Source organism: Notamacropus eugenii, chromosome 5 (assembly GCF_028372415.1).
Source record: "Notamacropus eugenii isolate mMacEug1 chromosome 5, mMacEug1.pri_v2, whole genome shotgun sequence".
Lineage (NCBI taxonomy): Eukaryota > Metazoa > Chordata > Mammalia > Diprotodontia > Macropodidae > Notamacropus > Notamacropus eugenii.
In genome coordinates, this window is record NC_092876.1 from 371,783,682 (window position 1) to 371,811,576 (window position 27,895).

Here is a 27,895-nt window from a genome sequence, read left to right on the forward strand (position 1 = left end):
TCATCAATATTACTTAAGTCCATCTTTGAGAAGTTAGTATTATGATTTCCCATGACTTTATGATGCTAATCAACTATTAATATTTGTAAGTACTTACCACATGATGGAGTACTGCTTTACTTACTAGGAGTCCTAAGGTACACTGACCATGATAAGGACTTGAAGATTTGACCCTTAATGTCCATTTCAGCTTTAAAATTCTATGATTCTCTAATTCTTTAAATATAACTGGTAGTTGGCAGAAGGAATGTCCTTCCACTTACTTTTGAGCGGTAAAGTTTGCTATAATGATCTATAAGTTTATAACCAATTCCATAATTAGCAACTACCAGTCAAGGAATTGTGTAGCATTGTTGCAATCAAATGAAGGATACTGGTTCATATAAGCAATAAGAATATGAAACAGACCTTAAAAAACTTTGCCATTTTCATGTGTGACTTTCTACTTGGTAGCTTAGTCAGCTGGTACCAATTTATGAAAGTAGCTTATTTTAGAAAACAATGCCTCAAGACAATGATTCATAAATTCATTCAAATGTCTTTTTTTTTGAGCACTCACTATGTGTGAAGCACTAGACTATGCTTTAGCACAACGATTCTCAAAAGTGGTACAGGGACATATGGGTGTCTGTGAGGCCCTTTTTGGGGGTCAGCAAGGTCAAAACTATTTCCAAAATAATTCTTAAGGTATTTTAATTTCTAGTAGGGTAAATATTGAGATATAACCCACATCAAGAAAAACTCTCAGTTTTTAAGGGGTCCTGAGATGAAAAAAGAGGATCTTGATATATAATAATATACTTATATATATATAACATATATAAATAATATACATGAAATAATAAACTTAAAAAAAAGTTTAAGAAATGTTACTCTACAAAGACACAAAAATGATGAAGACATGATCCTTGACCTTATGGAACTTATGCTCCAAATGATGCATGGATCAGATGAACGATTCCTAACCTTTTCAAGGTCAGTTTTGTAAATATCACAAATATTCAGAGACTGCCACCTCTACTTGAATGCACTAGTACTCTTAGTATTTGTTGACTGATAAATACACAGTGACAAAAACTACTAAGTTTTTAATGTTTTTTAAACAAATTTTTATTTTGTTCATCATAAAAGCTGTATACTTTTGAAAAATAGTAATACAGGGTATCCCCAGAGTCTTTTTTGGAACATTATGTGTATGTGAGATAATAATAATGATTAATAACCAGCATTTATGTAGCACTTTAAGATTAAGATTAAGAATTTTATATATTAAGTTATTTTTATCCTCACAGTAGCCATATGAGGTAGGTGCTATTTTTATCCCCATTTGAAGAAAAGGAAACTGAGGCAAAGAGTGGTTAAGTTACACACAACTAGGAAGTGCCCTAAGGTTTTGAACTTGAGCTTCCTGACTCCACATCCAGCATTCTATCTACTTGCCATCTATTTTTATTTTATTCAGTTTATAAAGGATCTGCCTGTAACTTGCCTTCATATTGTTACTGTTGTTGTTTCAGTCTTGTCTGACTCTTCATGACCCTATTTGAGGTTTTCTTGGCAAAGATACTAGGAGTGGTTTTCCATTTCTTTCTCCAGATAATTTTATAGATGATTAAACTGAGGCAAACAGGTTTAAGTTGACTTGCCCAGGGTCACAGAGCTGGTAAGTGTGTGAGTCCAGATTTGAACTCAAGAAGCTGAGTCTTCCTGCTTTCAAACTCAGTGCTCTATCTGCTTTGCCACCTAGTTGCCCAAATGATGTATTTGTTTATTTGTGGATTTACATATGAATTCATGGACCCTCAATAATATCTGTATGGCCTCTTTAGGTCTGAAGGTCATACTTTGGGAACCATTAGATTGGACTGGATCAAGGAGCATTGAGGGCTTTCACCTTCAACTGCGGGGTGGTTTATCCTTCTGCTGTGTTTATGTTGTAGAAACAGACTTTCAGACAGAAGAATTCTAATCCATGAGACAGAAACCACAAAATCTAATCTCCTCCCTTAGGAGATGTGTTTATGTCTGTAAATATGTGGAAGTGCATTTGAAGGAGGAGACTAAGAAGGGAGGGAACCAAGCAGTAAAGCAAGGTAAGCTTCTGTTTCACTAACCTCAGTTTGGGAATGAGCCAAGCTTAGCCTACAGGTCAGAGGTCATGAGCCCTGCAGGTCATGAAAGAAAGCTCAGGAGGAGTTGTTTACTAAGACAAGTAGAAATCCAGCATTTCAGATCACCAACAGGGTACTATGCAGTTGAACTTAGGGCCAATCTAGATGGACCTTTACATTTTGAAGAATTTTCTTGAATTTGGGAAAGGAGGTTGGGGAAGTGGGGGGAAGGGGGAAAGAAGGGACTAACCAATAAACAAGTGTGCCACTGAGAGACAGATGCTTTATTCAGCCGCTTACTGAGGAATGTTCTGGTTCAGTGACCTGGCTGTTGACTAACAAGTCAGACTCTCACTGGAGATCAGGAGGTCAACTCCCCCCAGGAGGGAAGCCATTACCAAAACCAACAGAGGCTGGAAGCAAATGAATACATTCCAGTTGTGCCTGTGACAGCTTGGAGAGAGAGGGGATGGGTTAGTTAACTGACTTACGTCCTTTAAGCTCTCCTTCCACAATGATTCTTAGAAAAAGGGCAGACTGCTTTCCAGACTGAAAAAAATAAGTAAAAAAAATCCAAACCTGGCTAAGCAACAGAACAAGAAGTCCATTCTGGGCCCATCACTTCTAGGTTTTAAATCCTGAGGTTCAGGAAGGAATAAAGGCCAATGGCTTGATATCAGTATTCCAGGGGCTAGTGCCTGTCATTCCAGTGTTTAATGCCCTTGATCCATACAGGAATTTCAAGGTTCCAAAGTGAGAAAGAATGGCAGGATGGAATAGTGGGATAGGATGTTGGAGTTTGGACATGCAGGATTTCAATTCCTGCTTCTGACATTGGCTGAGTGAGTACATAAATACTTTAACTTCTCACCACTTCAGACAGCTCTCTAGGACTGTAAATTTTAGAATGGTTGTTGAACTACCCACGTAAGAGTTTCCTTCCTGGGAGCTCTTCAGGTCAATGAAATAATAGATCGGGGGAAATCTCCTTTTCCCTCCCTAAAGAAAAAAAACAAAACCCATCTTCTCTTAGCTGGAGGGAGAGTAAGTGGATCTGTATTGGAAATGAAGATGGCGAGGTGCTGGGACATCTGCCACATCATGTATAAGCTTTGCAATTGATCATTCCATCCTGATTGATCAAACCCATGAGAACTCCTGTTCTAAAACTACTAAAGTCTTTTGAATTGGGGGACAATTCATAGGCAACTTATTGGTGATGTCCCAATGAAGCTGAAAAGGGGGCAGGTGTCAGGATATGGGCTGAAATTTTAACAAAAGAAATTTGTTTCAGACATTAGGAACTTCTTGTCCAGAGATCTGAGGAAAGGGATAGTCAGGGGATTGGACTATATGACCTCTCACAGACCCTCCCTCTTTCAGCATTATGAAGGCATTTGTGTTTGAGACCATAGATTTTGACTTGTAAGAAATGTTTCACATCTTTATTGTACCATGGAGCATATAATTTTTTTTCTAGAACAATCTGTAATGATGTCAACCTAACCAATGAGTTCTAGCACTTGTATTGCTTGAAAGAGCCAGCAACTATAAGGCCAATTCACCTAACTGGGAAGGAACCTTTCACCCCTACTCGAACTGATATCTCTTCCTTTATCAGCCTAGACTATATAATGGATTTCTACCATGTATTTTCAGGTATGCATTTCACTCCCAGGTTGCCACAATAGTTTTATCTCTTGTTAGAGGAAGGAAAGGGAAACTATTTACTGCTTTCTCTGGTTAATCATGTCCTCTGGTTACACAATCTTGATGGTGTTATGTGTCTGCTGGAGTCAGCAAGACAGGCACTAATGGATCTTGTCCAGGAAAGTCTATCTGATTTCCTAAGCAACATCTTAACTAAAATTGATCCGTATCATTCATGGGTTTTCTCCATCACATCAAGCTCTGCCCAGTGTCTCCACACCAACCCCCCCCTCTCCCTTTCTTTTTCTTTAAACAATGATTCATAGGCTGATCTTGCATTCAGTTAGGTGAAGATAGTGTGGCTTAGTCCACTCAGGCATGTTTGTTCTAATAATAATGACACAAAGAGCAAGAAATGGGAGATTTCTGCTCTGCTTATTTTGATAGATCCAGGGGGTTTCCCTACAGCTCTAGTCTAGACTGCTACTTTTCTTACTTCTTCCTTGTTATCTCCTCCAATGTTCCTTTGATCTCTGGATTATTTATGATCAGCTTAGCCCTTAGGCAGCCTACATTTTCATTCCAGGTCAATTTCCCCATGCCATTTACCAGTCTCCTGGGTCATTCTCTCCATGCCACCTGACAGACATTTGGGTCACTTCTCCCTGGTGTATATGCTCAGAGAATGTGAATTAACATTAACATTAGGTTAAGTCAAGCCTAATCAGGAAGGTATAGTGAATACATAAAAATCCTCTAAAGTGCTTTCCAAACGAAGAATGGAAGATTTGGTTCCATCTACCAGGTAGTATTATTGATTGCTGCATGACATTATAGAAAGTCACCGATAAAGGATTCAGCAAAGAGTTGAGGCATTTAAAAAATAGTGACAGCTAGCATTTATATAGTGTTTTAAGGTTTGAAAAGCACTTTATATATGTTATCTCCTTTGATTCTCCACCACACTGAGGCAAACAGAGGTTTACTGACTTCCTCAATTTCACCCAATCTGAGGGCAGCTAGGGGGAGGAGTGGATAGAGAGCAGGTCCTGGAATCAGGAAAACTTTAGTTCAAATCTACCTTCAGACACTTACTAATTGGGTGACTGTGGGCAAGTTTGCCCCAGTGTCCTCATTTGTAAAATGAACTGGAGAAGAAATGGCAAATCACTCTAGCCTTTTTGTCAGGAAAACCCCAAATGGAGTCACAAAGAGTCACACACAACTGAAATGACTAAAAAGTAAGTATCTGAGGTGGGACTTACTCTCTGCACTGCAATACCTATCTTGTATAAAAATACGTACTAACCATTTCCTGATAGGTGGCCTAATATAATGCTAGGCCTGGAGTCAGGAAGAACTGAGTTTCAATCCAACCTCAAAGACTTACTACTTCTGTGACCCCTGGCAAGTCATGTAACTTTTCTCTTTGCATCAGTTTTCTCAACTATAAAACAGAAATATCAATCACCCAAATGTTTCCCAATGTTGTAAAGATTGAATTTTTAATTTAAAATATTTTTAAAGTGCTTAGCAGTGACTGGCACATACTTAAATACTTGTTTCCTTCTTTCTGAAAGTACAAAAACAAATGAGGTAGTGTGATATAAAGTAAAGAATACTATACTGGACTTCAGGAGACCTGGCTTTCAGTTTTGATTTTACTACAAGGCATATTACCTATCTAAGTCTCAGTTCCGTCATCTTAAAAATGATGGGATTAGATTAGAGGATCTATCAAGTCCCCTCCAGTTCTGAAATCACAGGATTTAAAACAGTATAAAAACAATGCTATCCTAGATTATTTTCCAGTTTGGAAATTCCATATTTTATGAAAATAGTTCATGGGGCTATGAACAAAATCCTTATATACTGAACTTGATTTTGTTCCTCTGTTGGACTTGAGCAATTTTGTGTTTATTCCCATTGAAATTATTGAAATGTTTGTGTGTGTACATTTATGTATATAGATGTATACATTATGTACATGTGTACATATACAAACACATCGCATATAGGTGAAATGGACTGGTCCCTATTATGCAGAGAATTAATAGCAACTTTTGTTTCAAAATGATGGAGTTCATTTTCAGCAGAAAGGTCAGCAGGAAGCTAAGTTTCAGTCGCTCTTAAAAGGGGTTAAAATCAGTGGCACATATTTCAGAGAGTGAAACATATACTGCAATCACACACCAAACCCCTGCCACTTTCAATCAATTAGTACTGTCTGTGTGTGTCCTTCCTGAATACTACCTTTCACAGGCAAATAGCTTATTCCTGAGCTGAGGGAGTACTTAGATGCTTTGAAGCCTTCATCAGATTGAAGGAAGGGGCAGCCCCTTCTGAGGAGTATATAATATTGTTTATTTTTATTCTCTCTTTCTGAAAAGCTTCCCTGCCCAGAGGTTTACAATTCTATGCCATTCACTCACTGGTCCTGCCATTCATTCTTCTTCCTTATCTCAGATCTTTTAAGAATTTAAAATGGGGTGTGAGTTGTAGGGAATGAAGACTGGGCAAGGGTGATATATGAAAGTTAATTCAGTAACTGATTTTCTTCAGAGGAGACGGAATTTTTTTAAAAAATTTTTTTAAAAATGCATTTATGAGCTTCATAAGACGCATGGACACAAACACATATATCTCCACTCCTCCTTTCCACTATTCTTCCTCCATAACAGCCCCCACTATACAGATTTCTTCCCCTCTGTAAACCATCCTTTCTAATATACTGTGACAGAAAGCAGCAAGGAGTGCAGCAACATATTTATCTATTAATAAATGTCTGAAATAGTCAATAATATATGTGCAGTCAGCCTGTTTCTCTGATCCCTATTCTGTTACAGGCAGAAGTAAACCCTGTGGGGCCAGCAGCTTAGTAAGCAAAATAAAAACCCGCAGAGAGTCTCCATTGCTTCTGCAAAAGTTCTCTGGTTCAGGGCCTGGGGGTGGGGATTACATCCAGTCAAACAATTCCTTTTCAGTCCCCTCTCCCACCATGGCAACCCGCTGCTGCCAGCTTTCCTTCTTGCCCACTCCTCTCTGCCTTCTAGAGGAGAGAGGGGAAAGGGGCATTGGTGAAACAGGGAACAACAGAATTTCCCACTGTCTGGGAAGAAACACAAAGCCCCAAGGACCACAGCCAAACCAGACAGCTTTCTGTCTATTCCTGGCTTGGTTTCCTTTCATGTGGAGCCACTATTCATTCAGATTTGCTACTATGCTCTCAAATAAAGAAAAAGCATCTGTGTGCTGAACCCGTAGTAATAGAGAAAGACTTTTAAAGGCTGTCCAAATGGGCTTTTCTGACCTGAAACACATCCAATACATACGGAATAAGGGGGAAGAAAATCTATCTGTATGCATATTTGTGCACTAAAAGCAACTTTAGTGGTTTATTCATTTCTGATGTCTTTCCCTGATTTTTGCCATTTTAAAAATTCATAGAAGATTTCCTTTCATGTGTACCTCCCCAGAGAAAGGACCTACGTCTAATCCTGGCCCCCTTACTCACCACCACTTATTAGGCTTTGTACAAGACACTTCGCTCTTCTAAGGCCTCAGTTTCCTTATCTGTAAAATAGAGGACTAGACTCGATAAGATTAAAGTGCCTTTCAACTCTAAAATCATAGGATTCTATGATTTACCTTTCTCACCTTTTCCGTACCTCTTAAGTCATTTCCCATACTGCAAATCTAATGGTACTAATGAACTGGGGCCTGAGGTCAAAGGAAAAAGCCCCAAGGTTATCTCAGGGAATCGTCACTTTTGCTTAATTTCCCCTTGATTCTTAAAGAGCAATGTTCAGACAAATGTCATCAAAGATCAGGATCCCAGAAAGACTATATGAAAGAGACCACAAAGATAGTCCAATCCCCTCATTTTACAATATGGGCAAAATGAAGTCTAGCTGAGACCCTATAAAAAGAGAGATGGTGTGACAAATACCAAAGAAGTGACACCCAATTAAAATGGCACAATTGGGATTTGAATTTAGGTCTCCTGACTCTAAGTACAATGTCTGACATGACAGTTGCCTCCAGCAAGGGCTCATAAGCCCTCCCAGAACGTGATGTAGAGAACCATGTATGATTTTCAAGATTCTGCTACTTTCCTGACATATCATCTCACAATCTCAGAATAATAGCAATGACTTTAGGATCAAAACAAACTCATTTGTTCACCTTGCCTTAGCCAAAGTACCATTTTGTCTGGCCTCTTCCAAGAAGGATTAGAGGAAACAGTTACAGGCAACCAAAACAAAAAGAAAACCATTTCAATTTCTTTCAGAAGCACATAGAATGTTAGAACAGGAGAGACCTCAAAGAGCATCCAGGTCAGGGGTGCTTAGCCATTTTTGGTGCAAGGATATCTCTGGCAATTTTGTGCTAATAGTTTTAATTAGATATTAAGTATAATTGATATCATATTACTTGCCATCTCAAGGCGGGGAGAGGGACAAACAGGAGGGAATTTGGAATTCAAAATTTAAAAAAAGAATGTCAAAATTTTTAAATATAACTGGGAAATATTTAATGAAATAAAAATATCTTAATTTTTTTTAAAAAATTGTACATTAAATAAGAGGCAGAATGGTTTGGAATAGGGTTCCCTTTAGGTGTTTTCTTGGCAGAGATACTAGAGACCTTTTTTGGGTCCCCATTGCCAGTCTAGTTGGTAAAGATTACAGACTCCTCAAAATATTTTTAAATGTATCAAATAAAACAATAGGATTACCAAAAGAAACCATTTATATCGTAATATTTATCAAATACTTTTTAAAATCAAGTTCATAGACCCTAGGTAAAAGGCACCTCACTTAGGTAATCCCTTTCTCTCCCCATTTGACAGATGGGGACAGTGAGGTCCAGAAAGAAGAAATGATTTGCCCCAAATCATATGAATAGATTGTGGCTCCCCAATCAGGCTGTTAATTCCTTTAGGGTAGACATTTTCTTTTACTTCATCTTCCTGTGATAGTATAGTGCCTTGATGGATTTGTTTTGATGTGAGTGCTGCTATGGACATGAGAGAGTCAAGTCAGTGCTATCCCCAAATTCTCTCGCTTTGACACAATTAGTTTCTAGCAGAGCCAGAGCTTTTCTTGGCTCTTGCTTAGTCCAGTGCTGCCTCAACTACAACACACCTTCTCCCATCAGTCTGAATTCCTGCTCCTGTCTCTTTCACAGCACCATGTAATGATTCTCGACCGATCATATTTATCAGGCTGTCTCCAGAAAAAGAACATGTGCCACCTGACCTCTAAGAGACCAGCTGCTTTTATTTTGGAAGAACCACCAGAAAAGGAAACAGACCTCTATCCCTTTGTTTTCTTAAAGAGATTGGGAGTTTCAGGAAAGTACTCTTGATAAATATTGCTCTAAGCTTGGCACATGATGGGGCAGCTAGGTAGAGCAGTGGAGAAAGTGAAGTCTGAAGTTAGGAAGACTCATCTTCTTAAGTTCAAATATGGTCTTGCTAGCTGTGTGACCCTGGGCAAGTCACTTAACCCTGTTTGTCTCAGTTTCCTTATTTGTCAAATGAGCTGGAAAAGGGAATGGTAAACCACTCTAGTATCTCTGCCAAGAAAACACCAAATGTGTCATGAAGAGTCAGACACAATAACAACGACAAATCATTATTATTACTTGCTCTCTTTAACACTCACTTGTTATTCCTGATGTTGGGCAGTCAGTTATCAGATTTCTTGCATTGTTAGCTATGTGCATCTGCAAATATCTTTTCTCACCACCTAGGCTGTTAAATCCTTTAGGGCAGAGATTTTGTCTTGTCTTTCATCTCCTGAGCTCCTAGAATATTGCCTTGTGATTTAGTAAAAATTGTTGATGGAGATTTTATACATATAAAATATTTTATATATCATTTTATACATAAATTATATATATATCATTTATATATAAATATACATACACACATTTTATATATAAATATATATACACACATATTCTTATTAATGTAATTTTTGGATGGTGAGTGCTGCTGTTGAGGTTGGAGACTCAAATGCCTTCTGCTAACACTTCTTTGAATTTGGCTTCAGAGAAGAGGAACCTGGTAGAAGAGAGTTTCCTCTTCTTGCTGTGAGTGACAAGTAAGCAGGGTTCAGCTGAGGGTGTTAGAAGGTCAAACACTGCTATGGTGTGCTCTTCCCTTCTGATTTGTCCCATTGCACCTGGAAGGCCGTGAAGACAGGACCAAGCTATTAGACTTGTAAGATGTCAAAGGAATTGCCCAAAGTCAAGGGAGATTGTTGGTAAGGCAATGAACATAGAAACTTCCCTTTCTCCTATTTCTCACCCTCTTCATGAGGGTGCCCTTCCCCTACCCATCATTAACTGTGTAACTCATCCACATTCTCTGCTCCCTTCCACTCAAGAGGAAGGGGTAAAGGGGATCTGATTCTGCCCCTGAATCCTTTAATGAAAGCCATCATCTTCTTCCTATCCAAACTATTCCCTTCTTATTCTTGCATTACTCATCATACTTTTATTGATATCACTTTATTCTCCTTGATAGAATGAAAATATTTGCAGCTGTTCATATATATATATATATACATATATATATATAATTAATAATGGTATAGGTGGTTATTTTGGAAGATGTTTGATCCTTTTAGAGAGACAGAAGGCACTCTTCTGTTTCAGCATGGGCTAAGGCATCAAGGAGGTTGACTTGAAGACTGATCCCCTTTGGAACTTCCACACACAGGATAGATATACTTATGTCATACCCTAGGCAAAAACAAGTTTCCATTAGGAAAAAATGGAAAGTCTATAAGCAGAGAGGCATGATTTTATTTAATCTTATACCTTACAGAGGTAAGGCCTCAAGGGAAATGTGAGCCAAACCTGGGTAGGCCCAGTTCCTTCTGGGGTATTCATGCCCCAAGGCATGGGGACTGTCCTTCATATTTCTTATACATGGGGCAACTTGTACTTTACTACATGTAATCAATCATGCTCTCGATGGGATACTGGTGGGTGAGGTGTTTGAAACAAAGATAAGAATACAAAAATCAAAATTATATTAATAAATGAAGTAAAAAAAACCTTTGAAGAAATACAACACTCATTTCTGTTAAAAATATTAGAAAGCAAAGGAATGCATGGGCCTTGCCATAATATAATTTATAATACATAGCAAGAAGTTTATGGAAAAACATATAAAGGCCTTTTCAGTAATATTAGGAATGTTAGCTAGTAAGGAGACATATTTTCACCTGTGCTATTTGATACAGCTCTAGAAATAAGAAAAAAAAGAAACTGAGGGAATAAGTACAGACAAAAAAGAAATAAAATTATCACTTTTTGCGGAGGTTACAATAGCCTGAATAGAGAACCCTAGAGACTCAACTAAAAATGTTTAATAGAAAATATAAGTTCAGTACAGTAGCAAAATATAAAATAAACCCACAAAACCATCATCCTACATATATATGTGTACACACATATGTGTATATATATATATATATACATATCTACATTCATATATATGTAAAACAAAAACAGTAGAAAGAAAATGCATTAAATAACTACAGGAAATATAAAATATCTGGTAGTCCACTTATAAAGACATACAGAGAAATTGTATGAATACAACTACAAAATACTCTTTATAGAAATAAAAGCAGACCAAAATAATTAGAAATATTAATTATTTATGGTTGTGTCATGCTAAATATAATGAAAATGAGACCACCTAAGTGAATGTTCATATTCAGTGCCATATCAATCAAACTTTCAAAGAAGTATTTTATAGGACTATAATAATAATAGCAACATTCATCTGAAGATACATAAGATCAAGAATCTCTAGGGGAAAAAGTGAGAAGGAAGAATGTGTAGCAAGACCAGACCTAAATTATACTTTGTTGTTCTTTGGTCATATCTGACTCAGTGTTACTCCATTTGGGAGAAACACTTTTCTTGGCAAAGATATTGGAGTAGTTTGCCATTGCCTTTTCCAGCTCATTTTACAGATGAAGAAACTGAATAAAATAGAGTTAAGTGACTTGCCCAAGGTCACACAGCTAGTAAGTATCTGAGGCCAGATCTGAACTCAGGTCTTCCTGACTCCATTCCTGGCACTCTATCCACTGTGCCACCTAGCTGTCCTAAACTTAGCAGTAATCACCAAAACAACTTTACACTAACTTTTTTAAAAGATAAGAAAAGTTGATTAATGTGATAGGTATATAAAACCCAGACGCAATGAAACATCATATAAACCCAAAGAAACCAATTACAGTTGGAATTTCACAAATTTGGAAAAACAAAAACTATTGGTAAAATTGGAAATTGGTCTGGGAAAAAATAGGCTGACTAACTTCTCATACCGTATTTCACAACAAATGTCTAATGGATGTTTGACTTAGATCTGGAAAGCTATAAAAAAATTAGAGGACCATGGAAGAAGATACTTTTCATAGTTATGGACAGGGGAGAGTTCTTGACCAAACAATGGACATAATCATAAAAAAATACATAATTATGATTACATAAAATTGAAAAGAAATAATAGAAAATTCATGTAAACAGCAGGGAAACAATTAACTGGGTAAAATTTTGCAGCAAATTTCTCCAGTAAAGGTCTGATATACAAGATATGTTGGAAACTGATACAAATATATAAGAGCAAAAGCCATTTCCCAGTTTATAACTTGTCAAAGGACATGAAAAGGTAGTTCTCAAAGGAAAAAAAGCACACTATAAATCACCAAATGGGATAACTCTCCAAATTGCTATTAAGAGAAGTACAAGTTAAAAATAACTGAAATTCTATCTCACATTCATCAGACTGGCAAAAATGATAAAAAGGAAAATGACAATTATTTGGGAACTGTGGAAAGACAGGCATTATACTACTGAAGTTGGTAGGGCTGTCAATTGGTCCAACTTTCTGGAAAGCAATTTGTAACTATACACTCAAAGCCACTAAACTATGCTTACACCTAGATCCAATGATACTACCATTAAGCATATACCCTAAAGAGATGAGAGACAAAGAAAAGATACTATATTTATAACACTACTTTTTCTTGTAACAAAGAATTGAAACCAAGTGAGTATCGGTCAACTGAAAAATTAATCATGATATATAAATGTAATGGAATATGATTGTGTCACTTAGAAATTATGAAAGGGATAGATTCAGAGAAAATTAGGAATACTTGTATGAGCTGATGTGAAATGAAGTAAGCAGAATGAGAAAAACAACTTTTCCATGACTATAGTGTTATAGAGGAAAACAACTTTGAAATATTTAAGAACTATGATCAGAGCAGTGGTCAATCATGTCTCTGAAAGACTGATGATGATTCATATTTCTCATATCTTGACAGAGAGACAATAAAGATTTGGGAGGGGGGGATAGTAGTAATGTTGCAAAAAGGAAAGAAAATAAAAAAATAGTGTCAGTGAAAAATTGACAGAAGAGAGCTGAAGGAAGTTCATTAGGGGACACGTAAAGACCGGGCAGATTTTTTTTACTACTCTATGAAATTTCATATATATATATATATATATATATATATATATATATATATATATATATATATATATATATATATATACATATACATGTATATATATGTATACACACATATATATATGTCAGAGGTTACATATACAGGTTATATATAGAAATTCACACATAATCCTCTCTACTTTTTGTATATTACATATTTCATGTTTATTGAATTTTGTCAAATATCTACTACAAAGAAAAACAATTTAAAAAGTATATTAGGAGAGGAGAAGTCACTTCTATCTTACAGTCACTTCTATCTTAAGACTTCACAGAGAAAGCAACTATTGAGTTTGGGCTCGAAGGATGGGCAGGATTTAGACAAGAAGAGACTCAATTCAATGCAAAATGCTGGTGTGAGGAAACTTTCAGACAGGAAAGTATGAGGTGTGAACATGAGTTTGAAAATAAAATACATGAATGTATGGAAGTTTGGGAATAGGGACAGATTATGTTCTGCCTCAAACATCAAGCCAAAGTATTCTCATATTCTTTAGCCAGGGGAGAAAAAGAAGGAAAAACATAAGATTTTTAAGGAGAGAGACATGTTCAGAACTGTGCTTGAGGGAAACTAATCTGACAGTAGTATATAAAAGAGACCAGATAGAGAAGAAATTGAAAGTGGGGTCAACATGAGAAGTTATTGCAATAGCCTAAGCAAGGAATAATGAGGTCAGGAGCTAAAGTTTTGCCAGAGAAATGGAAAGAAAAGGGGTATGGATACAAAAGACATTTCAAATTAGACTACATAGGACTTAGTTGGTTAGGAGTGAGTGGATAGATGATGGCTTGGGAGATTAAGTCTCAGATACTGGCAAGATATGGAGATGGAACTGTCAGCAAGAAATGGGAAATGGAGCACTGGCATTCTTAGAGAAGCTAGTACTGAATAAATGACATTGTTAAAGATGTAGTAGTAGAAGAGTTCACTTAGGGAGTAGCTTATGAAATCAAGTTGTAGGATTTTTCTCTTTAGAGATTTTTAGATGCTGTAATGATAATTTAATGATGGATGGGGGGAATAGTTAAAGATCTTCTCCACCCATTAATAGACCTCAATACCTTTTGTTAATTTCTATTGAAGCAATGGGTCTGAGTGTCTTGCCCTCTGGCTCTGAAAAGTGTATAAATACTCTGAGGTGAGGTTTTGTTTTGGGGCTTATTCATTGGAAGTGTTTGTTTGGCCAGATGGGACTCTAGGCAGCAGCTAAGGAGCCCCCAACTTTGAAAACCCAGATGTTGGTGCTTCTCTCTCCAGTAACTACGTATGTATATAATGATCAGACAATTGGATCTGTCTGTTGTTCTGTGATGTACATATTAGTTATGGTCAGACAGTTGGAAGCCCTTTCTGTTGGTTTTTATTTCTCTGTATTTTCCCTGAAGTTCAGAGTGCTGACATTTCTCCCTGAACTAAGTGAATGATATCTGTGCTTGATTAAAGTAGATTGTTGACCCCTCAAAAGTTGCTTTCCTTTTAGAAAGAAGCTGTACAGCAGGCCCTTCTGTGAATGCCAGGATCCTTGCTGTTACAGATGCCAAATGTAATCAGACCCTAAGTGATTTGAGACCAGGCAGACATGAGAACCACCATGTTCCCAGAGAAGTGGTGTTTAAATTTGCTGGCAGTATGCAATCAAACATGCCTTGCTATTCACACTTTTCCCTTCTTTATCACTATAGAATACTACTGTGTTTCAGTCACATCTGATTCTTTGTAACCCTATTTGAAGTTTTCTTGCCTTGTCCAACTCATTTTATATATGAGGAAACAGGTAAACAGGGTTAAGTCACACAGCTATTAAGTGTCTGAGGCCAGATTTGAACTCAGGAAGTTGAGCCTTCTTGACTTCAGGCCCAGCAAGCTAACCACCCAGCTGTCCACTATCGAATGTATCAACCAACAATCATCAAATATGAACCTGGTGTTGAGATAACATTAGCTTTTCCCCTTTCTTATAGAAGAACTGGAGACTCTCCTATCACCCCCTCTAGTACTCTCTTCAACGCACACAAGAGAATGTGAGGTCCTACACCTGAAAAATTAATGTAATGCCCAAAGAGTGAGGGGTATGTGTGTGGTGTGAAAATCAAGGGAAGCTTAATAAATCAAAGGGAAAGGGATAGGGAACTCATGGAGGCTGACATGATCCAAGTGAGACATTAAACTTTTGTGGGGTCAGTCATGGTGTGCCAGTTAACACTTAATAATTGGGTCTTTGAAAACACATGACAGACTTTTAAGTTCTATCTGCATCATTTACACTTTCTCCATCCCTTTCTTAAGTCCATACAATCAACAAAGCAATAAATTAAATCTTATTTGTGGTATTTGCATATTTCCAAGGTGTAACTACTCACACTGAAAATTTAGTAATAGGCTCCCTCAAACTAGTTTGAGTTAACTCCAGCACATTCCTGGTCTAATAAAACTGTAGACTTCCTACTGAATTTTCCAAGCTGTATGTTATACTTTGTCCAGTCTCCACTGCTAGAGAGAAGAGCCTTGATTCAAGTAAAATTATGATCCTTCAGGAAGCAAAAAAATTAACTAAAACATGTCTTGCAGTCTTAGGATTCTATGGGTCATGAGCCAGGCCAGAAATCTGGGTCTTCTCCTTTTGAAGAAGGCTGGTTATTCACTGCCCAACTTGGGAGCAGGGAAAGCTAGAGGTACCACTAACTAGAGTATAAAGGACAACCTGTTTAAATGCTAACTCTCCATCCAGAAGATGAAGAGTGGGTAGGTTATAGCATCAGGTATATTATGAATTGATGCATGAATATTCCTTATCATGACCAGAATTTAAACTATTACAAAGCACTTTAGATGTCATCTCATTTGATGTTCACAAATGAGGTAGGTGCTATTATTATCCTCATTTTGCAGAAAAGGAAATGGAAGTTAGAAGAGTTCATTTGGTTGGGGCAACATAGTAAGTGCCTAGGGGTGGGATTTTAGCTCAGGTCTTCCCAAATCCAATTCCGACACTCTCACTTACTATATTATGTAGTTGCTTTAAAAAATAGACAAGCTGGGTGGTGAGTGGATAGAACATTGGACTTGGAATCAAGAAGACTCATCTTCCTAAGTTCAAATCTGGCCTCAGACACTCACTAGCTATGTGAGCCTGGGCAAGTCACTTAACCCTGCTTGTCACAGTTTTCTCATTTGTAAAATGAGCTGCAGAAGGAAATGGCAAACCATTCCAGTATCTCTGCCAAGAAAACCCCAAATGGAATCACAGAGAGTCAGACATGACTGAAAAACTACTGTTATATGCACATGCCTTAAAAAAGGGCAAAAATGCCTTAATTAATGTCATCTGGCTAAAATAAGTCCTTTCATGGAGATGGAGAAAGTAGACAAAAAAAATCTATAATGATTAATGAACTCATTGACACAGCACAGAGTCAGGAATCCCTGGGTTATATCCTCTCTCTGATACTATATATATAAATGTGTGCTATTCATTTCAGCTCTGTGAGCCTCAGTTGCCTCATCTGCAAAATGATCTAATGATTCCTGTATCACTCTCCTCAGAGGCTACAGTGAGACTCAAATGGGATAATATTTATAAAGTATAAAGCACTACATGAAGTCTATTATTATTACCCATTATTCAAACACAAAAAAGCAAACCAAGGAAGCTACTCTCAATTGCAAACCCACTTGTCATACACTAGTTTAAATAAAGAGAGACAAAGACAATATGGCAGGTAATTAAATCAACTTCAAGGTCAGACATACCAGAGGGACCCGTTAAGCTTTACAGGAGTCATAAGGTATTCTGCTCTCCCAAACACAGGCTTGAAAACCATTAGCTTTTCACCAAGTCATGAGATACTCACACCAGGTTTCAAGTCCTCTGTACTCAAGCTGAAATCTGGGTCAGGGTATTGGGCACCTGACTCTGCCCTTGCCACTGGAATGAGTGCTTTAAAAATGCTATCCTCACCCAAAGCTCTGTTACTGCAGTTGAGCTGGGAAAGGGTGCCTTTACCATGAGAGGCTGCTTGTTCTTTCAGGCTGTCAAATTATGCTTTTACTTCATTCTTTTCTCCATTCTGTTGTATTTTCCTGATGTTGTTCCAAGAAGGTCCTGGATGCCCAGACCTAGGACATTGTGATTGTAGATTATTCACAACCTCTTCCTTCGCAATCTGGATGGGCCATTTTGTGAAGACCTTACTTTGAACCTAGCCCTGTTTACCTACAGGGATCTTAAGTTGAATCAAGACTTGGGTTCAGATCACAATATCATTTACTTGCTGTGTGGCATGTTAAGTCGTTTGTGTATGAGGCATCAATGGCAAAGTACCAAAACTGTACCTGAGATGAGGAAATAAAACAATATGAAAATGTTCTTTGTTTCTAAAGCAGAACATGCTGTTTTTTCCTCCAAATTCACTCCTCCTACTTTCTTATTTCTAGTGCCTTCCCTCTTTTAATTATTTCCCGTTCTTCCTATTTTAGCATATTTGTTTGCTTGTTGTCTTCTCCATCAGAGGGTGAGTTCCTTGAGGACAGAGATGGGTTTTGCCTCTTTGTGTATCCCCAGTACTTACCACAGTGCCTGACATGTAGTGGGTTTAATAAATTTTTGTTGACCAACAGATTCCCAGCCTGGGAGTCATCTTCAGCTCTTCATTCTCCCTCTTCTTCCCATCCCTCCAATATCAGATCAGTTTCTTAGACTTTGCCATCTTACCTCCTCTTCTCTCTACTCCTGTAGCCAGCACCATGGGCCCAGACCCGCCCCACTTTTTGCCTGCACTATTGCAATAGCATCCTAATTGGTCTTTTAGGATTCAGTCTCTCCTCTCTCCAATAGGCCAAGGTTACCTACTGCATCCTGGACTTCAATGACTCTGGAGGGAGAGAGTGAGGCTGACAATCTTGCACAGCTCTGCCTCTTTGACACACAAGTCAAGACATCACACTCATGATGTCATTGATCCTCAAGAACAAAGGATGAACAACAACAATGTTCATCTCCAATCTGCCCTCCATATAGCTGCCAAATTGATATTCCTAAGCACAAGGATAACCCTGCTACTCCTCTTCTCTAGAAACTTTGGTGACTCCCTACTACCTTAAGGATGAATTATAAAATCTACTTGCTATTTAAAAGCTCTTTGCAATCTAACTACAGGCTAACTTTTCAGGCTGATAACAAATTACTCTCCCTCCTGGTCACATACTCCATGTTTTTAGCCAGACTAACTTACTTATTCTCTATGCCCAATATAACATCACTTGCCTCCCCAACTTCCCACAGGCTCTCTCCCATACTTGGAATGCTTTCCCTTTTCACCTCTGCTTGCTGGAAGTCCTAGGTCCCTTCAAGTCTCAGCTCAGGTACCACTTCCCTAGTTAGTGCCCTCCTCCAAATCACTGGGTATTTATTTTGAATATTTTCCTGTATGTCTGTGAACATGTTGCATCCCTCCTGTAGAATGTAGATTCAGAGGCTGACTAATTTGTTATAAATACCCCCAGAACAAGCATAGTACCTGGCACATGGTGGTGTAGGTATAACCTTGTGAATGTGGTCATGTTAAAACTGAAAAAAGGGATTCAAGCATTAGGGAAACATCACTTAAGCAATTTACTCCTAAGAAAGCAGTGAAATGGGAGTGGAAAGTTAAAGAAAGCTTTTAGAAATTACTTTGACATTCAGTGACCAATAGATTCATGTGAAAGAAAGGCTCAGTTCTTTCCATTCCTTTTCAGTGCTCTTGGACAGATGCCCTTGGCTCAGTTTAAATGTAAGACACTTAAGGTAATTAGCAATATGACTTTCAGTTGTATTTGGTAATGGATATGGCATCTCATGCAATAGGTTCCTCTCTTAAAAATTACTTGAGGCCATCATCTAGGATGGATTATTTTTGTACTTTAAAAAACCATGATCCACCTTCCTTGCACTTACTGAGAATTATTACTTCCTAATTAGTGTCTTCACAGGGAGTGGACAAGTGATACCTTTTATTGGGCCAACAAAAGGTTATAAATACAAGTCCTTGAGAGCCAAAAAGACTTTAGTTATTTTTAAAGGACCTTTCTACTTGGAAAACCTATGTGATTATCGTATATTTTCTAATCTTAGTAGAAGGTATGGCTCAGATGGAAGTGCTTTATTCCCTGAAGCATTGAACCTGTAGGCAGGAAAGCTGGGTTGTCCTGCAAGTCATTTAACCTCTGTCTCCCACCAGATGAGGTGGCAATGTGACTCAGGCTAGTCCTGTGGCCCCAGGGATTGGAAGGGACAGAGACTACTACACAAATTGGGTAGGGCAGGCAGCAAGTAGTGATGGATAGAGCCACATCTGTCTTTGTCTATCTACCTGCAGAAGTGAAAGAAGAGAGGAGAGGACATGAGGTGACATAGAAAGGTAGAAAAGAGATAGGATGAGAATAAGAAGAAAAAGAAAAATCGTTTTAAAACCACATAATACAAAGTGTCTCAAAGATTCAAAGAAAGGGGCACTCTATGCCATCAAATTGACAAAGATGATAAAAGATAGTCCATACTGGGGGGAGGTCAGGTGCACTTAGACATTATTGATAGGATAACAAATTAGTCCAAACTTTCTGGGAAAATTATATGTGCATGCATATACACATACAAATATGTATATATGCATACATGTAAGAATATTCTTAATGGCACTTTTTTGTGATAACAAAAAACTAGAAAAAATGTGGTTATCCATTGCCTGGGCCATTCCTCAAAAAAAAAAAATTGAGCAAATTATGGCATGTGACTATAATAGAATATAATTACAAAATAAAAATGACATACATGTGACAAAATCAGAAAAACACAATAAGTCTTATATGTGTTGATATAAAGTAAAGAAAACAGAATCAGGAAAAAATCAACACAGTGACTAAAATGATGTTAATGAAAGCAACAAAAAAGGTGGCCAATTCAGATTAAATGCAATGACCAGTATTGATTCCAGAGGATAGATGATTAAGCACTCTTGTTCTAAAGGGTCAGGAGACTACTGATGCTTAATATGACCTCTCTGTTGCTCTACTGGCTGTTTTGCTTGACTACTTTTCTTTATTACTACAGAAGGTTCCCTGGGGGTGGGAGTGGAGAAAGTGTATATCAAAAAATGAATGTGATGTAAAAAGCACTGACATCAATGAACACAGATGAGAAAAGGAGAAAGAGCTCCACATTAAGCATCTTACCCCTAGAGGTTAACATTTTTCTATTATTTAAGTGAAAAGTTGGCTTCTTTTCTTCTTGTATGTAATTTTCACAAAGTGTTTCCATTTCAAATTGTTCATTTCCAGCTTTTTAAAAATTTAAAGACATTTAAGAAGTTCTTCAGTATCTTCAAAATTTTAATTTAGTTCTTTAAGAAAATCAGTGGACTTGTACGTAAACTTCTTAACATGATGTCACAGAGGAAATCTTACTAGCCAGTATTACAGACTGGTTAGAAATATAGCTCCAGAAAAAAAGGCAGAAGGTCTAATGTGATGAACTCCTTCTGTAGGCAATGGCAAATCAATGAAGTTGCATGGATACAGGAAAAATGGCCTTTTATATTGATTTCTTTTGAATGTTTCTTATTGTTTAGTTGTTTTCAGTTGTGACCAATTCTTTGGGATCCCTTTTGGGGTTTTCCTGGCAAATATATTAAAACAGTTTGTCACTTCCTTCTGTAGCCCATTTTACAGAACAGGAAACTGAGACAAATAAGACTAAATGGCTTGTCCAGAACCTCACAATCAGTGCCTGAGGCCAAATTTGAACTCAGATCTTTCTGGCTCCAGGCCCATTGTACCACCCAGTCACCCTGAAACTAAGTGAGCTGATCTTAAAAGGGAAGTGGGAAAAAAGTTTGTAAACTCTTAATTGACTGTAAGTTTCTAGGAGGCAAGGCCCATATATTCCATTTTTTTCTGTATCTTCTTTTACAGAGAACGGTGCTACCTTGGATACCTTAATGAATCTCTTGGTTTCATTTGTAATTTAGAGCTCAAGCCTGGCATTTTACACAAGACTGTCCTCATTGGTAGAGATGCTCTGTGACTGCATGAGGAGAAGCATTGGCAAGAGCTCAGAAGAAGAGAAATTTTCTGGCTTCCAGCTTCGAGAGGATACAGGCTCTCAGACTCTCTTCAAGGAGGACTGCCCTGAAGGAAAAAAAGACTTCAAGATTCCAGGAATAGTATCTTTCCTCTTCCAGACTTTTGCCAACTTTGCAATGCATGAAAGCATGACTGCAGGCTTCCATATCCTTGTGGTACTCTAGCAGTTCAGATCAAAATCCATCCGCAGCATTAAGTCCTCCACTTACCATGCAAGGGGACTTCCTTTAAGACATTTGAACAATGTATAGATATTCATAAATGTTGTAAACTGTCCATTGCTATATGACCATCTCATCTCCTTTTCTGGTCACAAATATCTCCAGTGAGTTGATGTCCTTTATGATACTTCTCCTCCACAATTTTTCAGTAATAATATCCAATAGCTTCCCCATTATCCCCCTCCTGGATCACTATTGTGGTAGAGGAGCTTGTGTAGTTCAATGAAACTATGAGCTATCCTTTACAGGGTTACCCAAGATGAACAGGACATAGAGGAGAATTATAACAAAATGTGATTCACTGGAGAAGGAAATGGCAAACCACACCAGTATCTTTACAAAGAAAATCCTATGGACAGACAGACTTCGGGAGATACAGTGGAAGACAGAAGGGCCTGACATACTATGGACCACAGAGTCACAAAGAGTCAGATCCAACTGTATGACAACCCATATCTACCATGTAACTCTTTGGGAAATTTGCAATTAGGATTCTTTAGACTATAGTATTCCATGACTTGTGGTTATACAGTATCACCAGAAAAACACTGAAGTTAAACAAACGTGGGCCTTTGTTTCAGTAAGGAATTTGGAGTCATTAAAAGCACCCTATAATTTCTCACATGTAATCTTCTTAGTCAATTCTGGCCCTAGTTTATTGTCTACTCATAATGACTATCCATATATGTACTGGTGGACCAATTCTATTGTTTGTCCATCCATTGACAGGTGACAGTATGGAAAACAGGCATTTTTAATCCATTTTTTCCTTGTGTATAGGTAATCTGCTCGTTTGGGGGGGGGAATTATTAATGGGATCATATGAGAACCCCTTTATTTGACTGATGAGGAAACTGAGTCCTTGAGAATTTAAGAGACTTGTCCAGAATCACACAGTTATCAAGTTGTCTGAGATAACAGTTGGAACCAGGTCTTTCTGACTCCAGGAAAACTGAGGTTTGGTTAAATAAACTATTCAGGCATCAGATTCAAGTTGCAGACTTGAAAGGCTGCAAATAATTCTAGATACCAGAGAAAATTTGCCTCTTCAATAAAGAAAAGATAATTTAAGATAAATTTTTTCCAAAATTTCCAAAATAAATATCTTCTCCTCTGTTACCTCTGCATTAGGTCACTTTTATGTCTAAGTTGCTTCAGCAGAAAGATGAGAGAGGAAGAAAAGAGTAGAAAAATGAGAAAGGGAAGGAGAGGAAAAGTTCCATAAGACTTTATAGTAGGAAAAGACCATAGAGGTCCCTGAGTCTGCATGCTGTCTATCACATCACCTTGCCTTTGGAATGGAACCTATTCCAGTGTAATAAACACTTAACTAATATGTGTTGTGTACTGGGCATTTAGAAGCTCTTCGGTGTCCCAGGGCTTGTTAAAATCAGCACAAATATCATCCAGAAACAAGATAAACTGGAGACCCTCACCTCCACAAGAATAATAAGGAAGTTTTCATGTATTTGGACTAGATATTTTCTTCTATCATAGTAGTAAACACCTTGTTTCATGTCTCATTAACAATAATCAGAGGCTTATGGAACAAAGTTGTATATCTTTCAAGGAATTCTGTATTATTGATTCCTTTTATTTTTTGAGGCAATCAGGTTCAAGTGACTTGCCAGGGTCACAGAGTTAGTATCAAGTGTCTGAGGCTGGATTAGAACTCAGGCCCTTCTGACTCCAGGGATAGTGCTCTATCCACTATACCAAATCTTGTATTATTGTTAACATATACTTGGGAGAGCACATGGTTTTGTTGCAAGCACATGGAATATCACTGGATTAGACAAGTAGGAGCTCAAGCACCTATAATTACCATATTCAAGTTTCCTAACCATCTCAGTTTCAGATGAAGGATCACCAACCTTTCTGAAGTAGCAACTTGTTAAATGTTCATTTCCTTACTCTAAGGGGAGAGGGAGAGAGGGGCAGAGAAAGGGACGTAGCTAGCACATTGATAACTGTCTTTGTGTGTAAGAAAGGATGAACATTATCAGCCACATGCAAAGTACTTTGCATTTATTCTATTTTTATTTGTTTTTTCTCTCTCTCTGCCTATCTACCTCTACATAGATATACATATATGCATGTATATATGTGTATGTATCTCTACACACACATACACACACACTGTGGTTTCCCTCACTAGAATGTAAATTCCTTGGCAGAAGGGATTGTTTCTTTGTACTTGTAATATATAGAACCTAGCAGAGGCAAAGACACAGATTTTGGAGCAAAAGCTCCTCTGAATCTTATCGTAGGCCCTGGCATGGCAATTGAAGGTTGATAGGAAGAGTCAGGCCTCTTCTCTTTCTCCCCTTCTACTGAGCCCTTTATCAGATCCTGTACTTACTTATCAGCAGGGATTAGCCTGAAGAGGACACAGGAAAGAGGAATGGTCCAGGAAGGGGGAGGAAATGAGAGGGCTCAACCAAAAGAAATCTCCAACTACTGAAAATGTTGCCTAGGGCTAACTCCAGTGTGGGTTCTAAGCTACAGAAAAATTATCTCACAGGTGCCAGAAATTGCTTATTCCCTTTATAATCTAAGCTCCCAAAGGAAATGGATTGTCCACTAATTCACTTAGCAGATCATATGGACCATGTCTTTTTTTAAACCCATTTTGTATCCATAACAGCAGAAACATTATAGCAGTTTCATAATATCTGTTGTTGACAATAGGCAGATCACCACCTAATTAGTACTTTTTGATGATGACTAAAAGATGAAGATGGCATTTCTGTCTCCTGAAAGGATTGTTATTCACATCTGTGCAGTATTCACCCTAGGCTTTTGGTATACTTTTGGGCATATATGGTAAGAAATCTGAAGAAAGTCCCTGGTGCCCTATGGTTTGACTCATTAAATAAATCACTAAAATTCTTCCTGGGTCTGTGCTTTCTTCAACTTCAGTGTTTTTAAGAGAAGCAAAACTTTCTTACTCTTATACCCATCTGTTCCTCATGCAGCAATACTGAGAAAACTGGGAGTTCCCTCCCTCATTTGTTCTGTCTTGTGATCTTTGCCACATTCCCTTGGAGTGGCTGGATTTGCTTTGTTAGAGAACAGAGCTAAGAAGCCCACACAACTCTGTTGGAAGGCCTTTGATCTCTGAGAGGCTCAAAAACTCCTGCTCTGAGGGCCTATGACAAACTGGTCCAGAGATCAAACACAAAGGTTGGTGCAAAGAGGGAACTGGAGAACAAAATAGCCTTCCCTGAACGTAGGAGTCTCTGAAGGGAACTCTGTGAGGTCACCATAGCTTAGTCAGAACCCCCACTTTTTAATCCACTTCCCCGAAGTTTCCCTAGGCCTGCTAGTGGGTGGCAAAGTAGCAGCCTTCATAGTGTACTCTCTCTTGATGTGTCACAACCAGGGTTTGGTTTAAATGAACTACCCAGGGATCATTTGCCTTCAAACTTGAAAGGCTACAAAATGATCCCAGATACCAAAGAAAAATTGCCTCTTAGGTAAATAGAAGATAATTCAACATATTTTTTAAAATTTCCAAATAAATAGATTCCCTCCTTGCCTCTCCTTGATATTTTTCAGCCTCTTAACCATCCCCCAACCCTGTTAGCATCAAGTCACTCTCATTTTTAAGTTGCTTCACCAAAAAATGGAGGAAAGGAAGGAAGGAGTGGTGAAAAAGGAGAAAGAAAAGAAGAAAAGTTCCGTATGATCATAGATTGACCATAAGATCACAGTTGACCTTAGAGGTCATTGAGTCTAATTCCATCATTTTGCACTTTATGTCTCAACTCTAAAAGCCTTGGACAAACTAAGAGCCACTGCCTGCAGCATCAGCCATACCTTGAAGGCTATAGCATCTAAGACAGGGGTTTCTGCAGACTTCTGGGCCTTCCCATCCACCCAGATCTTTATTCCACTGGCTGTGCAGCTGAATGGTCTACTATGTGTTGTCTCCCTCAATTACAATGTGAACTCGTTTAGAACAGGAACTTTCTGACTTTTTCTATTTGTACCTCCAGTACTTAGAACATCGTAAGAGCTTAATAAAAATGGGGTGTTTTTGGTTAAAAAATGAGGCAATTGGGATATTAAATGACTCACCCAAGGTCACACAACTAATACATATCAAATGTCTGAGGCCAGATTTGAACAGAGGTTCTCCTGACTTCAGAGCCAGTGCTCTATCTGTTGCACCACCTAGTTGCCTTATAAAAATGCTTTTTCATTCATTCATTCATTCATTCATTCATTCATTCATTCATTCATTTATTCATTCACTACCACAATGCCTTGGTACATAGCAGGAACTCAATACAAGTTTACTATAAAAAAATTCTGCCCCCTGGAATGACTTTGATTAATCTTTGACATAAAAGCAAAAATAAAAGATTGTGACAAGAAAGTGATGAGTCAGATTGTAGCGTGGCTTGTAGTCATTCATTCTTGGTGCTCTATAGTCACATTATGCAATAGCAATGACCACAACAATATTGAGAGACAATTATATAGTGCAATAGAGGGCCAGCCTTGTATCTGGAAGACCAGAATTCAAGTCCTGCCTCAGATACCTACTAGGTATGTCAGTGCCCCCAGGCTAACTCTCCATACTACAGATTACAGAGAAAGTGCTGACCTGCATTGCTGGAGACTATTTCCTTATCTGTCAGTTCCCTATATTAATGAAATCTTAAGTCCAGTCCCCCTTTTAAGTTTATTAAGTGTTTCTATAAAGCACAAAGTTCTACGCTTTCTTTGTAGAAATCCTAAGAAGGATATAGGGAGAAAAGGAAATGAAAGGCAATATTCTGACACTGTATTAATGACAGGAAAGCAAGTTTTCTAGCAGGTTGCACAGCAGGTGATGAACTTTTTTCTTTAGCAACAATATATCACAGAGACTGTTGACACTACAGATAGAGGGCTGTCCATCTGCATTTGCCAGGCAGGAGAGGAATGAAACTAGTGTTAATTACAGATCGCTCAGGTTTCGATATGTTGTGAGGGATATTTCCATAAGCCCTAATGTCCCATTCATGCAGCAGCAATGCAACACGGCCTTCAGGCCTGTATATTCACACCCAGGTATTAATACAGACAAAAGACAAATCCTCACCAGCCTAAACAAGCAAGGCGTTACTTTTAAGAGAGGAAGCTTCCTAAGGATGAGATTATCAGCAAAGTAGGTTTGAGATAATATTTCTTTTCTTGTTTTAAAGTTTTAGAGGCATAGTTAATCAAAATAAAATCTTAACAATGGCCATTTCCAAAAATGTTTCACATTGTACATATTGAAATAGTTTCATTATTATTTCAAATGTCCCCAACTTACTTTCATTTTTCCACTTTATCTCTACTTCCTCACCATTCATTGAATCTTTAATAATTTTTGCAAATCAAACTTTGTCCTGATCACTCTAAATTGTTCTCTTCAAGATTCCCTGTAGGTGGTACAGTGGCTAGAGCATTGGGTCTGGAGTTAGGAAGACCCATCTTCCCAAATTCAAATCTGGCCTCAGAAGCTTACTAGCTGTGTGACCCTGGGCAAGTCACTTAACCCTGTTTGTCCCAGTTTCCTCACCTATAAAATGAACTGGAGAAGGAAATGGCAAACCACTCCAGTATCTTTGCCAAGAAAACCTCAATGGGATCATGCAAAATGGGACACTACTGAGATGTCCAAAGAACAACATTGTTCGCAGTCCTTTTCTCTCCACACTCTCTCCTTTGGTGAGTTTGTCAGCTGTGTTAGTGCACTAGAAAGTGTGCTCTAATGGAGTCAGAAAACCTGGGCTCAAATTTCATCTATGTCACTTGCTTCCTGAGGGACCACATACAAGTAACTTCATCTTTCCAGGCCTCAGTTTTCTCACTTTTAAAATGAAAGACCTGAATTAGATGACCTGGAATTTCCCTTTTGGGTTCTAACGTTAGGACAAACTCTTAACTAGTTATGTATCCTTGGGCCAATCACTTTACCCCCTGCACACTGATTTCTCATATGTAAAATGGAGATAATACATAGACTACATATCTCGTTTTGAGGAAAGTTCTTTATAAACCTTGAACAGTTGTACAAATATAAATTACTATTATTTTTCCTGTTATATATACTTTTCCTCCTATCTTTTCCTACCCTATCTCATCCATTCAAATCCTGCCTAAATCCCACTTTCTCCATAAAACAACTCTATATAACCCATATTGCTCTTTCTTTTCTGAACTCACATTTTGCAAACTGTCTACAACAGTTTGCAAAATCTCTTGT

At 37.9% G+C, this 27,895-nt stretch overlaps 1 protein-coding gene and 1 long non-coding RNA gene across 2 annotated transcripts in view; one reads left to right on the forward strand and one right to left on the reverse strand.

Annotated features, from left to right (window-relative positions):
- The window catches only part of NHS (NHS actin remodeling regulator), a 443,126-nt gene that overhangs the window by 55,431 nt on the left and 359,800 nt on the right, over positions 1-27,895 (reverse strand). The window lies entirely within an intron of this gene.
- LOC140506737 (uncharacterized) lies at positions 1,019-22,984 on the forward strand. The gene is made up of 2 exons (XR_011968053.1): positions 1,019-2,093; positions 21,313-22,984. It is a non-coding gene; the product is annotated as an uncharacterized lncRNA (long non-coding RNA).